The following is a 14,700-nucleotide window of genomic DNA, read 5'->3' as shown; positions in this document are numbered from 1 at the left end:
AAACCCTATAGCTGTGGTCAATGTGGGAGGTGGAGTTTTGGAACTACAGAACTGACAGTTCACCAGAGAACACACACAGGACAATCAGAATCCTGTCTTGAAAATGTTAAGGAGAGTGTCTTTAAACTTCCCTCCACTACTGAGCTGTGATCAATCACCTTTTTTTCAAACTTCAGCTGACAAAATAAACAACAGTTTTATTAAACATGAACACACACAGAGAGACACCATTTTTAACAGCTGTGAACAATGTTGGAAGAGATTTTCATAATTATTTAAGATACTTTTAAAAATTATAATGTTTTCAATATATGAAAAATTTTTAACACATGTATCAAGAAGTTGTTTCAAGAGAACACACATGAAATTATGTATGTCATCAATGTAGAATTTTTAACATTGTAGATAGGAGATTTTAATGATGTCACAATGTAAAGATAATGTTTTAAACATCAGAAATGTACATAGAAGAAGTTGTTTCAAGATAATGAAATAATGTCAGAATGTAGAATTTTTTGAAAACATTGTAGTAGGAGTATTTTAATGATGTCACAATGTATAATGTTTTAACAATGTAGTAGGAGTATTTTAATGTCACAATGTAGAATGTTTTAACATTGTAGTAGGAGTGTTTTAATGATGTTCTACCTTATTGTTTGTCCTGTTCAATTGATTGTGGCATGATATGGATATTAACCTCAGGGGGAAATCCAGGCTCTGAATTGAAAGAGTATTATTTTACGAAAAAAGAGCTGCGTTACACTTACTGCGTTGGTGACCCACTAATCAAAATGCAGCACTTCACTTCAAAATGTAGCCAGCTGTTTTCTACAAGTTGAAAAAGCTGCTTGTTTAAAAAATATGATAATTGTTGCAGATGTTTGTGTATATACACACACATGAAAGCAGTACAATAAATTGGTCTATAATCAATTTTATTAACAATCAGACATCACTCCAGTATTTTTTGACAACATTAAAATGTTAATTGTCTTTATTCCACTACTGAAGAAGCATGTCTCAAATCACCTCATATTTCAAACATTCAGCCTGACAAAATATACATGTTTTATTATTCCATGCCTCACCATTAAGTGAATACATATTAACAAAGGGGTGAACATTTGGTTTTGATTTTCATAATTATTTATGCAACCAGCTGACCCTTTTTGGGTTTTTATTGGTAAAATTATATTGATGTTGTTGCCCTGCTTTTAGAATATCAGGATTCATTCTCCGATGTTCCAACCCAAATGTACTGGAGCACGACATTGGGGACTTGGCCCCGATCCAACAACAAGCCCATCGAGTGAACCCTGAAAAGAGAGCGAGAAGTAAGGTGGAAAGTTACTACGGATATTGCAGGAGTTGGTTGCTGATTGTCTCAAGGGTGGGCAGTCAGTAAATTTTGCAATTAGCCAGTGCTTGGCCATGGATTACAATTTATTTTGACTGCATGTTTTTCCGTATTGGAGATTAGAATTACAATTTATTTTGTTCCAAGGGAACGTGAGTTCTAGAATCTAGTTGGGGGGGGATATAGGATATATTTGTTGTCTTAACGGGGAAGTTGTTACAGGCTTTGGATTTGAGGTTGGACTTTCACACACAGGACGCACTGATTGGTGTCACCTCGTTATTATGTGTTACACCTGTGCTGGCTTGTCCATCTGTTTCAGTGTTTACCTTCAGCAGGATCCATCTGTTTCAGTGTTTACCTTCAGCAGGATCCATCTGTTTCAGTGTTTACCTTCAGCAGGATCCATCTGTTTCAGTGTTTACCTTCAGCAGGATCTATCTGTTTCAGTGTTTACCTTCAGCAGGATCCATCTGTTTCAGTGTTTACCTTCAGCAGGATCATCTGTTTCAGTGTTTACCTTCAGCAGGATCCATCCATCTGTTTCAGTGTTTACCTTCAGCAGGATCCATCTGTTTCAGTGTTTACCTTCAGCAGGATCCATCTGTTTTGAGTTTTCAGTTGTTGAATCCTTAAAATATTGTAATAATATAAATTATATATATATATTATATAATATATAATAATATGATTAAAATATTAATTGGATGCTATATCCAACCCAAAATATTAGCTTCTTTTTTAGGAGGGGCTCTGAAAGACACTATGGGGGTGTCCACTGGAAGTTGACTAGTAACAACAACTGGGACATAAAAGACAGCCACCATGAGACCAACTAATTCTGCCCAAGAAGAGGCAAACAAAAGAAAAACCGACAACAAACTTAAAGACAGGAAGCAAACCAAAAAGGTGGAGCAACTAAAGGTGTTGACTCTCCACATCTATCAAGACAACTGGAGCACTGGGCCAGACACTCTTAAATAGAACCTGGACCAGCTCAGGTGAAACACCTTCCCACTAACAAGATGGACAGGTGTAACACATACTGGGACGTTTCTCCCCTCCCTGCGGTGGACTTTGAACCGACACCTCCGAAAGACTGGGTCCTTAAATCCAGTTCTCTGGACAGCTCGGCCACAGTACCCACTGTTAAAATGGACTGCTTGGTCATCGCACAGACCATCACAACTTTCCTTTTCGTCAATCAAGGATTTGACTTGAACAACCACCGGTAGGAGGTGCAACTGCCACCGCGGGGGCACAGGACTTGGTGGCTGGCTGGTTAAGGAGATGGATTACACTATTGTGTTGGAACCCCATCCGTGACACACAACATTGCTTCTTTTCTCCCTTGCATGGGAGACATGAAAGTAAAAACGCTGAAATAAAGCAGAACATGTGATAGCTTGCGCAAACAAACTCAATAAAGATTGCAGTGGTGGGATTTGAACACAAGCCTCCTTAGAGACTGGAGCCTGAATCCAGCGCCTTAGACCGCTCGGCCACAGTAGCCAGCTGTGGCAAACTATTCACACTTTCTCGTCAGTTACCTAGAGCGTCTGTACTTCCTTGTATTTTAGTCTTCTTTTTCATTTTCTTCTTTAAAATCTTTATGTATCTCATGTTGCTCTTGCGTCCTTCATCTTTTTTTGATTCTCTTTTTTTAAATCTTAATTTATCTGATGTTGCTCTTTCTTCCATCGTATAAACTGAGAATTAGTTTCTGCTTTTATGTCTGAAGCAGATTGAATTAGAAAAACACGGCAGATAATTGCAATAACAGATGTGGAAATTAGGGTAAAGGCTGGATTCCCTTTATTTGTCCCGTGTCCTTGGTGGCCTTGTTTGAAATTACATTACAGTTTTCTGTTGAGAAAAACTTGCAGCGGTGGACTTTGAACCGAAAGACTGGGTCCTTAAATCCAGTTCTCTGGACAGCTCGGCCACAGTACCCACTGTTAAAATGGACTGCTTGGTCATCGCACAGACCATCACAACTTTCCTTTTCGTCAATCAAGGATTTGACTTGAACAACCACCGGTAGGAGGTGCAACTGCCACCGCGGGGGCACAGGACTTGGTGGCTGGCTGGTTAAGGAGATGGACTACACTATTGTGTTGGAACCCCATCCGTGACACACAACATTGCTTCTTTTCTCCCTTGCATGGGAGACATGAAAGTAAAAACGCTGAAATAAAGCAGAACATGTGATAGCTTGCGCAAACAAACTCAATAAAGATGGCAGTGGTGGGATTTGAAAATCTGGCCGAAAGCAGATGTGGGCGTTACTGGGCTGAACAAGCAGGACGTAAAGATTGGAATGTAACGTAATTTACATATGGGATGGGCTCATATGTAATATGTGAATAAAAAGGAGAGTGAGAGCTCTGGAGGCTGTGAGTCCTGCGGGGCTCTCCGGCTTCTGATACGGGGGTGTATTAAAAGTATATCATTTAATTCAAAAAGTTATTGGTCGTGTCATGTTTGAATCTATTGGCCACTACAGATTTGGCGAGCGTTGCCAGGAGAATCAGGGACTAAAGACGTTATTGGCTGGCCGTGGGATCTTTGGGGCAATCTGGCAAGACAAGGGTGGCCGCCCAGCTAAACAAGGTAAGCAAAGTTCTTACAATAGCTGAAATGTCTGTGTAGATTGCCACAAAGGATCCGGTAGCAGCAGGGGGAGTCTCTCTCAAATTTCCTAAAAACTATAGAAACGAAAGAACTTTTTGAAATTCAATGAATTGCATGTGTGTGTGTAAGCTTGGAAATCATATAATGAATGTGCATGCATGTTTGGTAAATAAATAAGCGGGGGCTGTGAACTTTGCTGGTGTAGGGTGCGTGATTTGGACGGAACCCCTCGTTGAGTCATTCGCAGGGGACTGTTGTGTGAGCTGACTGGTGCGAGTGTTTAGCGCTCTCTGGATGAGTGGTTGGAATCAGGCACAGGGCTACAGCCGTCTGTTTATATGTTTAGAAAATAAACAAGTAGTAAGATGGATAAAATATTCATGGCTACCGCTTCAAGGAAAAGGTCTGTACGGATGGGTATTTAGTAAATAGATACACATGGCTACCGCTTTGAAATGAAGGTCTGTTACGCGTGAATATTTAGAAAGAACGTTAGCCTGATTGTGCGACGTTCGTCTGAAAAAGGAAATCCTGCGATACTGCTTCAAAATATTTACCAGAAGGTCTGTATGGGTAAGGTTACTTTATTGATAAGTAATACTGCGATACCTCTTCAAAGTATTTACCAGAAGGTCTGTATGGGTAGGCTACTTTATTGATAAGTAGATAGGGAAATATTCGTGGCTACCGCTCTATGAAAGAGGTCTGAAACGGACGAATATTTAAAACACAGGAAGAACGCCAGCCTGATTGTGCGACGTTCAACTGAAAAAGGAAATCATGCGAATATAAAACGCTCCGTCTAGCTAAACGGGGGTTTATAAACAGTAGGTCGATGTTAAGGACATGTACATTTCTTTTCCGGAAGAAAAGGGGTTACATTTTCAATGTTTTTTTCAATTCAGTTTTAGACTGGGTATGCAGAAGGATGGGAGTGCTTTTGAAAGTGGGGTTAAGGTGTAAAATGCCCTGAACTAAGAATTTCTCGTGAAGACTGATCAACTTCACTAGAAATTGTTGGAACAGGTGGGATTTAATTATAAAATGATTGAGCAATACCAGTCTCTATTCAAAGTGTACCATTACTTTGAAATTCCATTATATCCTTGGGAAAAGGATGAAGAGTTGTAATCTTGAATTGACTAGTTATTTAAATAAGTTTATTTTTATTTAACATGGGGTTATAGGAGAAAATGTCAGTTCCCTGGGGTTATGGTCATTGGGTAAATACAAAGTGTGCTTTGTTCTTTCTGCATATAAAATATAAAATGGAAAAATATGTTAACAAGGGATAACAGTTATGTCAAATAGTTAATTGAGGTAGGATTCTCTGCAAGGGTTATGTTGATAACTACATAATCTGTAGCTCATCTGAGAGATTGCCAGTAGAATAAGGGAGTTATCATGGAATGTGACTATCATCACAACAAGTGTGTGTGGAACTAAAAGGGATTGAGGTAATGACCTTTTAGTATCAGGCTACTCATGACAGAAAAACAGAGGCAAAAAGGTGCATGATAAAATAGATACTACTGGTACTAAAAGTTTTTAGTATAATGTTAATTATTAAAGGGATGATTAACTAAATTGAGTAGGTAAAATTTGAGTTAAAGTAAACAACATTTTTTTAAATGTTTTGAATATGGGAAAACTCTGGAAACTAATCCTGAGACCGGTTGGTTGACAGAACTTGCAGAATATTAGATTAAGGGTTTTTGTTTATTTTATATTACAATATCATTGTAATTGGAGTGAAACATTGGAATGACATAAGTAATTGAATAAAAAGTATAGTCTGTTGTGTGATAACACCCAAGGATGAAGAAGATATTACAAATAGTGGTAATTTATTGCAAATGTGCAGTTATTATAATTTACTTTACTATTTTTCTTGTTTGGTCAATTTATTTTTGTTCTGAAGAGAATAAGAGTCTGAGGGGAGACTGATAAATTGACTAAAAATGATTTGAGAATGTTTAAGTATGTATCTAACTATGGAATAAAATTAGGAGTAGTGATTTATGTGTTATGGGTTAGAAAAACTGTAACTACATTGGGGATTCATATGAAGGTTATGATAACAAGGGGGGTGTTATTTCTAGAAACAATGTATATTGATAAGATAATTCACAGAAAAGGAAGGATAGTTGGCCTTGTAAAGATATAGGGAAAATTCTAAAAATAGATAGAGCATTACACATACCTAGATTATGGTAAAAGTAATAAGTAGTGACATTTTGAAGAAGCTTAGGACTTAGTTGTGTTGGGATTGGATATTCTTTCAACTGGAAGACACTTGACTGATTACATGATATTCTTACAGCAGTTGCTGTAGGGACCATAATTTGGATATCATTATGAATATTTTTGTGACAAGAGGCCAGGTATTTGAGACAGAATGTTTACATAGGGCTGTTATTTAAGAAAGTCTGTTGTCAGGAAATAACCCATGTGTTAGTATGTATGTTCCCAGGAAAAGAGGCCAGATGGAAGGGCATGGATTGAATTCTGGAGACTGAGTGTACATCAAGATACACAGGAAGGGGGGATGTAAATTATTATCTTCAGGTCAAAGGAAAGGTCTTGACATCATATAATCTGGCCGAAAGCAGATGTGGGGGTTATTGAGCTGAACAAACAGGATGCACAGATTGGAATGTAACGTCATTTACATATGGGATGGGCTCATATGCAATATGTGGATAAATACTGGAACAGGGCTCTGGAAAAAGTGTGAGTCCCGTGGGGCTCTCCGGCTTCTGATACGGGGGTGTATTAAAAGTCTATCATTGAATTCAAAAAGTTATTGGTCGTGTCATGTTTGTATCTATTGGCCACTACAGACCCCATCTCCTCAAAACAGGAGTTGGGATCCCTCTAGCAAACAGCCCACCGACCCCTCACTGGAGTCATCCACTAAAATGCAAGGGGCTGAGGCAAACCGGGAGGACAAATTACCCCCCCCCCCTCCACACCCCCCTCCCTCTCACTTCCTGCCAAGCTCCCCCTCTTCATCCCTTTCTTCTTTGGTGAAGGAGGTAGCGGGGAGACACAATGTCCCATCCCCGCTAAATCCTCCACCAAATTTCGACCTCGAGGAAGCCTGGCAGGCTGTCCCCCCACTCCTTTCCCCCATCTCCCCCTCCCATCTCCACACCTCCCTCCGTCCCCGTCACTGTCACCGCTCCCTCTTCCACTCCTTCTCGCACCACTGTCCCACTCTCCCTCTTCTCCGCTCCTTCCAGTTCTTCTGCCTTCCTTTTCTTCTCTCCTTCTTTTTCCTTCTTTCCATCTTCACTCCTCTTTCTTTTCGCCTCTTCCTTCTTCCCTTCTTCGTCCTTTCCCCTGTGCCATCCGTACAATCCGCGTGCGTCGTCTCTTTCCTCCCCCATCCCCCGCTCCCCCCCCAGCTGCAGACGCGTATGACCTGTGACGAGACGGGCAATCACGCCACAGGTGTGCTCTTGAGCCACACCCGTGGCAAGCCTTGGGCTTATCACATTCCCTGGCCTCGTGCTCTTCCGACCCACAAAATCTACACCTCTTGGCGCTGCACGAGGCCAGGATATGGCCATAGGCCATACAACGCCTGCAGAACGGGGGCTGACGTGCATAGTAGAGTGTTCCCCTGTCAGCCCCCAGGGAGAACATCGCCGGAGGATGGAGGTAGCCATCCACACTCTTCGGGGACTCCCTGAGTAACGCCTGGAAACCTCTCTTTCCGTTCCAGAAACCCAGGGAGTCCCCGAGGTACCTCGCTGAGGAGACATTGTCCATGTACCTCCCCAGAAAGGCCCTCACCTCTTCATCTTTCACATGCAGATTGTACATGGTTACGGTGACCACCCTGAAGTTGTTCTTCGCCAGGCTTGGTCACCGCATAATGGCACAGGGGTCCCGTTTTCTCCGCTTCCTTTGCCATCTTCATTACTTCGTCATGTTTTTGTTCTTTGTGAAACGTCACATCGAAAGCCTTCTCATTCGGGTTCCCTTGAAGGCAGAGCACTTCCTTCACCTCTATCCTGAGGCATCCCATCAAAATGGTCCTTCCAAATGTCTCTCTACTCCACGGTTCCATCTCCTTTTCAGTCCAGGCAAATCGTAAGGTATTTGCCATACCAATCCCCGGAAACGATCTTGTTTGCTTGTATTGATTCATTAAAAAAAATAAGCTCTCTTCAGAAAGAAGCTTCAACCTGAAATGAAAAACATCTTTAATAGGAAACGGTGGAGCAACTAAAGGTGTTGACTCTTCACATCTGTCAGGAGCACTGGGCCAGACACACTTAAATAGAACCTGGACCAACTCAGGTGAAACACCTTCCCACTAACAATATTTACAAGCCAGCACAGGTGTAACACATAATGACTAACGAGGTGACACCAATCAGTGCACCCTACTTGCTAACCAGCTATACCCGCTAAAGTCCAACCTCAAAACATAAATGGAAAGACCAAAGCCTGTATCACCTTCCCCCTTAAGACAACAAATATATCCTATATTTTTGTTGGACATGTTTGCTCACCCCCAACAGAAAACTTCCATTTCACATAATCAACTACAATGCTTCTGCTATATAAACATGGTGTCTGGCTGGCAACAATTAAAAACAAGGCAAAAACACATTTCTAAATAATAATATACAATAGTATTATTTTAAATCATTTTTTTCAATAGTATCGTAAAACCCACTAGCTTCTAGAACTCTCGTCCCTTTGGTACGAGCCCAAACAAAACTAATCTCCAATACTAAAAAACGTGCAGTCAAAATAAATTGTGATCCATGGCAACGCACTGGCTAAATGCAAAACTGGTTGACTGCCGACCCTTGAGACAATCAGCAACCAAATCCTGCAATATCCGTAGTAACTTTCCAACTTACTTCTCGCTCTCTTTTTAGGGTTCACTCGATGGGCATGTTGTTGGATCGGGCCCAGTCCCCAATGTCATGCATTTGGGTTGGTATATCTGAGAATAAACTTAACAGTGAGGCATGGAATAATAAAACATATATTTTGTCAGGCTTAATGTTTGAAATATGAGTAGGTGATATGAGTCATGCTTCTTCAGTAGTGGAACAAAGACAATTAGCATTTGAATGTTGTCAAGAAATACTGGAGTGATGTCAGATTGTTAACTAAATTTATTATAGACCAATTTATTATACTGCTTTCATGTGTGAAAATACAAACATCTGCGACAATTATTATATTACATGTATTTTTTTTAACAAGCAGCTTTTTCAACTAGTAGAAAACCGCTGGCTACATTTTGAAGTGCTGCATTTTGATTAAAGTGGGTCACCACCGCAGTAAGTGTAACACAGGTCTTTTTTTGTAACTCACTTTTTGTTAAATAATATTTCAATTCAGAGCCTGGATTTTCCCCTGAGGATAATATCCATATCATGCTGCAATCAATTCAACAGGGCCAATGATAAGGTAGAACATCATTAAAATACTCCTACTACAATGTTAAAACATTCTACATTTTGACATCATTAAAATACTCCTACTACAATGTTAAAACATTCTACATTGTGACATCATTAAAATACTCCTACTACAATGTTAAAACATTCTACATTTTGACATTATTTCAGTGACTTGAAACAACTTCTTCATGTATGTATTTTCTGATGTTTGATCAGACATCTTTTATCAGAGTATCTCTTGTCACATTGATCACAGATATAAGGCTTCTCTCCTGTGTGTGTTCTCTGATGTGTCAAGTCCTCCCAGACCACAGCTATAAGGCTTCTCTCCTGTGTGTGTTCTCTGATGTGAAGTCAGCGTGCTAGATTGAACAAAAAACTCCTCCCACATTGATCACAGCTATAAGGTTTCTCTCCTGTGTGTGTTCTCTGGTGTTTAGTCAGATGGCTAGCTTGAACAAAACTCCTCCCACATTGACCACAGCTATAAGGTTTCTCTCCTGTGTGTGTCCTCTGGTGTATTTTAAGTTCTGATGAAGATTTGCATCCTTTCCCACAGTCAGAGCAGCAATGAGATTTCTTCCCTGTGGGTCTCTGCTGGTGTTTCTTGAGGGGTTTTGATGTGGAGAGACTATTCTCTGCCCTGTCAGCATCATGAGGTTGTTGAGGCCCCCCAGAGGATCCACGATAGTCAGGTCTCTTTCCTGTGTGAACAAAAAGTCAGACAGGTGGTTTAAGGCCCACAACAGCAAAAATACACTGTAAAAAGGTGATGCCAACAGCGTAGCCATTATGTTGTTCAAACAATGATGTCTGTAATGAATGTTATTTATTTGACATTTGTCTTAAGACAGTCAAGTGAACAACAATAGTCATATTTTGTCTGGTTTTCCCATTAGTAGTAACATCGACGATTTTATGCAAGAAATACGATTTTAAAATGTTTGAAATCCTAAACAGTGTGCCAGACAACTTTTGGTCTCCAATATAGGCACCTTTCTGTAGGTCTATGTTGTTGTTAGGTGAAGTTAAGGGTCCTACAGTAGGTCTATGGTATAACGAGTGGTTTCTGCATTAGCATGGAGGAGTTTATGCATGGAAAAAAGTAATGCTCTGCTCTGATCCAGTGGAAATGTCATACAATACCTGATTACTTCTTATCCCTTTTACAAATAGCTTACAACTGTGTCTGTCCCAAAATAATGTCATACAATGTTGCTTTCACGTTTCGGACAGACCTAGGTGATAGTTGATACACTGTTTAAAGTTCTATGTAGGCAGGCCATGCGCAGCCAATGTTATTTATTTTTATCTGGATATTTTCTAGTTGTTTTTATTTGTTGGCTTTATGTAGGCTATTTTTACATAGTTGTCAACGGCAGTAAACATAATTTAGATTTATATAATTTTAATTTCTATAGAATGTAGATTAATCACAGACAATGATTTTGAGATACGATTAAAAATCAAATTAAACTGTTCCAGTAAAATGTGAATATGAAAATCATAACTGGCACCAGATCAGTAGAAATGGTCAGATAAATTTGCACTATAGCCAAAGTTCATTTCTTCCCAAAATATTATTTTTGTAGGCAAAATAGCTCCGTTTGTTCTTCACGTTTGGCTGAGAAAATTAGCTTCATAATATCGACAGAAACATGGCAAATGTTGTTTATAATCAATCCTCAATGTGTTTTTCAAATATCTATTCGATAATATATCAACCGGGACAATTGGTTTCTCAGTAGAAGCGATTGGAATAATGGCTACCTTTGTATTTCACGCGAGAATTTCTCAGGGAGCATCAGGTGACCACTTGCGCAATGATGCGTAAAACTACGTCACAATGCTGTAGACACCTTGGGGAATACGTAGAAAGCGTAATCTGGTTCACAGCTCAATAGGGACGCATCGGAACGCAGGGCTTTCAAAAGATGAGTCACTTCCGGATTGGATTTTTCTCAGGCTTTTGCCTGTAACATCAGTTCTGTTGTACTCAGACAATATTTTTTACAGTTTTGGAAACTTTAGAGTGTGTTCTATCCTAAGCTGTCAATTATATGCATATTCTAGCATCTTGTCCTGACAAAATATCCCGTTTAATTTGGGAACGTTATTTTTCCAAAAATGAAAATACTGCCCCCTAGTACCAACAGGTTTTTAAAGCAGTTCATTTGTATCCACTCTCGTTGGACTTTGGCTGAATATTTTCCTCCATTTTTTTCAAATCTGAAATCGATGTGAAGTCACGCCCATTTCCTGAAGAATTGCATTATGGGCCGTAAAGTACTGCGTGTATATTTCATATTTTGGTGAATTTAGTAAGACATCCGGGAACTTTGGCATACTAACTACATCATACTATAATAAGCAAACTATATACTCAATTAACATCACAAAAGTACGGTTAGTATGAGTATTCTAACACAGCTCAGGTCTCTGGGCAGCCATTTTGTTTGTTGAAAAACTAGGTGGCCCCTTTAAAAAAAACACACAACATTCAATGAACCAATCTGCAGTTCAACCAATAACAAAGCTGTAATTACACCACTATTTTGGTAATAAGATGGATGGGGCTGGAGAAATGTAACTACTCAAATTCATAGACAGACCTATGGATGCAAGGACTGACCATCCATGATATCAACATTATAGTTTTAACCATGTTGAGGCTATACAGTGTTGATTTACATTGTTTTTAAACATTGGAGTAAAAAAAAGCTTATTTGGGGTTCTGATTGGGTAAACAGTTGAACTAAGCTCATGAGGCATGTGTTATATTCTTCAAGAACCAATGCCTATAAATAAATACAAGTCAAAATATGGATGTAGCAATTGCAAATTTCCCCTTTAACACCACACATCAGTTCAAAAACTGCAGAGTTTGTGCTTCTGTTTTTAAGACAGTACTTACTAGTGTTAATCAGGGCCGGTTCATCGTTAGAACAATCGGACGCCTTAAGATGCGTTTGGGAAACCGGGCCCAGACATCCAGTTTCCTCCTCTTCTTCATTTTTCGATGTGACAGTCACTTCCCCCTCCTCTTTTTCTTTCACTGAAACGTCGCCGTCCTCTTTGACTCTGAACGAGTCTTCCTCTTCTTTAACTGAGACCTCTTTCTCTTCGTCTTTCACGGTAACAGCCTCAACCTCTACTTGTTTTTGTATTGTAACAGCCTCCTCTTCCACGAGAGCTTCTTTCTCCATCCAGCAGGCAGACCACCTCTTCTTCATCATCAGGAACGGGGTTAAGTTTGAGACTGGAGCTATGAGGCATGTACTGAAGTCGCTAAGCGGTATAATTCAAAGCAGTGTCCCTTTATCAGCAGCACGTGATCAATGACGTCTGAAGAATCATTTCGTCGAACACCTGATTGGTTTTGATTAATTTGGGCTCGTTCGACATTGCAGCCGACAGTGCAGGTGGCTGCTGACTGACTGATTTACAAATCACCTTGCATCATAAATAACTACTCATTATTATTTATAAATCAGTCAGCCAGTCACCGTTTACCCACAATGCAGCATAGACTTGATGCTCTCGATCAAGGCCAGTGGTTTCGTAGAAGACATGAAGGCTACACGGTGGGAGGTCATCTTTCAAAATGTGGCTTTTCTAAATTCTGTGTCGCTCAAAGCCTTGAGTAATGAACTTATTTTTTTTTTTTTAAACAATTATCTGGAAAGAGCCAATGCTTCAGGAAGCTTTGTTTCCCCATCACTACTTTTCAGCATGTTTTCTGTGAATTCGACTACTGGAGTTTTGTAACTTTTTCCACCTTGGCTTACTGTTAGTTGGGATCTAATTGGTCTCCAGTAGTTGGTCTCTGCTGACCATAACCGTGCTGGTTGATTGGCTCTTTCCAGATAATTGTTTAAAAAAAAAATAGGTTCATTACTCAAGGCTTTGAGCTGACAAGCCAGAAATCTAGGAACAGCCGCATTTTACGAGATGACGTCCCCACGCCGTAGCATCGTAGCCATCATGTCTTCTACGAACCATGGCCTCTTCATCGAGCGCATCAAGTCTATGCTGGTATTGTGGGTAGACGGCAGGCTGGCTGACTGATTTGGCCAATAATAATGAGTAGTTATTTATGATGCAAGGTGATGGTGTCGGTCAGCAGCCACCTGCACTGTCGGCTGCCTGTGTCGAACGAGCCCAAGTTCATCGGAGCCAATCAGGTGTTCGATCGAGATGATTATTCGGGCGTCATTGATCACGTGCTGCTGCTAAAGGCCACTGCTTTGAACTATACCGCTTAGCGACTTCAGTACATGCCTCATGGCTCCGGTCTCAAACTTAACCCCGTCCCTGATGACGATGAAGAAGAGGTGGTCTGCCTGCTGGATGGAGAAAGATGTTCTCGTGGAAGAGGAGGCTGTTACACTACAAAAACAAGTAGAGGTTGAGGCTGTTACCGTGAAAGAAGAAGAGAAAGAGGTCTCAGTTAAAGAAGAGTAAGACTCGTTCATAGTCAAAGAGGAGGACGGCGACGTCTGGGCCCGGTTTCCCAAACGCATCTTAATGCGTCCGATGGTTCTAACGATGAACGGGCCCTAATTAACACTAGTAAGTACAGTCTTAAAAACAGAAGCACAAACTCTGCGGTTGTTGAACTGATGTGCGGTGTTAATGGGGAAATTTGCAATTGCTACATCCGTATTTTGACTTTTAAATGTATTTATAGGCATTGATTCTTGATGAATATAACGCATGCCTCAGGAAGCTTAGTTAAACTGTTTACCACATCAGAACCCCCAAATAAGCACATTTTTATCCGGTGTTTAGAAACAATTTAAAACTAAGCACTGCACAGCCTCAGCATGGTTAAAACTATAATGCTGATATCATGGATGGTCAGTCCTTGCATCCGTAGGTCTGTCTGTGAATTTGAGAGTAGTTACATTTCGCCGGCCTCATCCGTATCATCTTATTACCAAAAATAGTGTAATTACAGCTTTGTTATTGGTTGATTGAATGTTGTGTGTTTTTTGTTAAGAAGGGCCACCTACTTTTTCGGCAAACAGAAATGGCAATGCCCAGGGACCTGTGCTGTGTTAGAATACTCATACTAACCGTATCTATTTGTGATGTTAATTGAGTATTATAGTTTGCTTGTTATCAGCGTGTAGTTAGTATGCTATAAGTTCCCCGGATGCTCGATGCTAAATTCACCAAAATATGAGATGCACACGCGTGTGCCTTGCGGCCTCATAATGCGATTGCTTTCGGGAAATGGGCGTGACTTCACGCCGATTTCAGAATTGAAAA

General features: G+C 40.3%; 1 long non-coding RNA gene across 1 annotated transcript; it reads right to left on the bottom strand.

The window, feature by feature from the left end:
- Positions 1-9,937: 9,937 nt before the first annotated feature.
- LOC124019048 lies at positions 9,938-12,935 on the bottom strand. The gene is made up of 2 exons (XR_006835729.1): positions 12,341-12,935; positions 9,938-10,130 (listed from the first exon to the last, which is right to left on the bottom strand). It is a non-coding gene; the product is annotated as an uncharacterized LOC124019048 (long non-coding RNA).
- Positions 12,936-14,700: the final 1,765 nt, after the last annotated feature.

This window comes from Oncorhynchus gorbuscha, unplaced genomic scaffold (genome assembly GCF_021184085.1).
Source record: "Oncorhynchus gorbuscha isolate QuinsamMale2020 ecotype Even-year unplaced genomic scaffold, OgorEven_v1.0 Un_scaffold_6143, whole genome shotgun sequence".
Classification (NCBI taxonomy): domain Eukaryota; kingdom Metazoa; phylum Chordata; class Actinopteri; order Salmoniformes; family Salmonidae; genus Oncorhynchus; species Oncorhynchus gorbuscha.
Note: the sequence above shows the minus strand (reverse complement) of the source record. Positions and strands in the feature narration are given on the sequence as shown.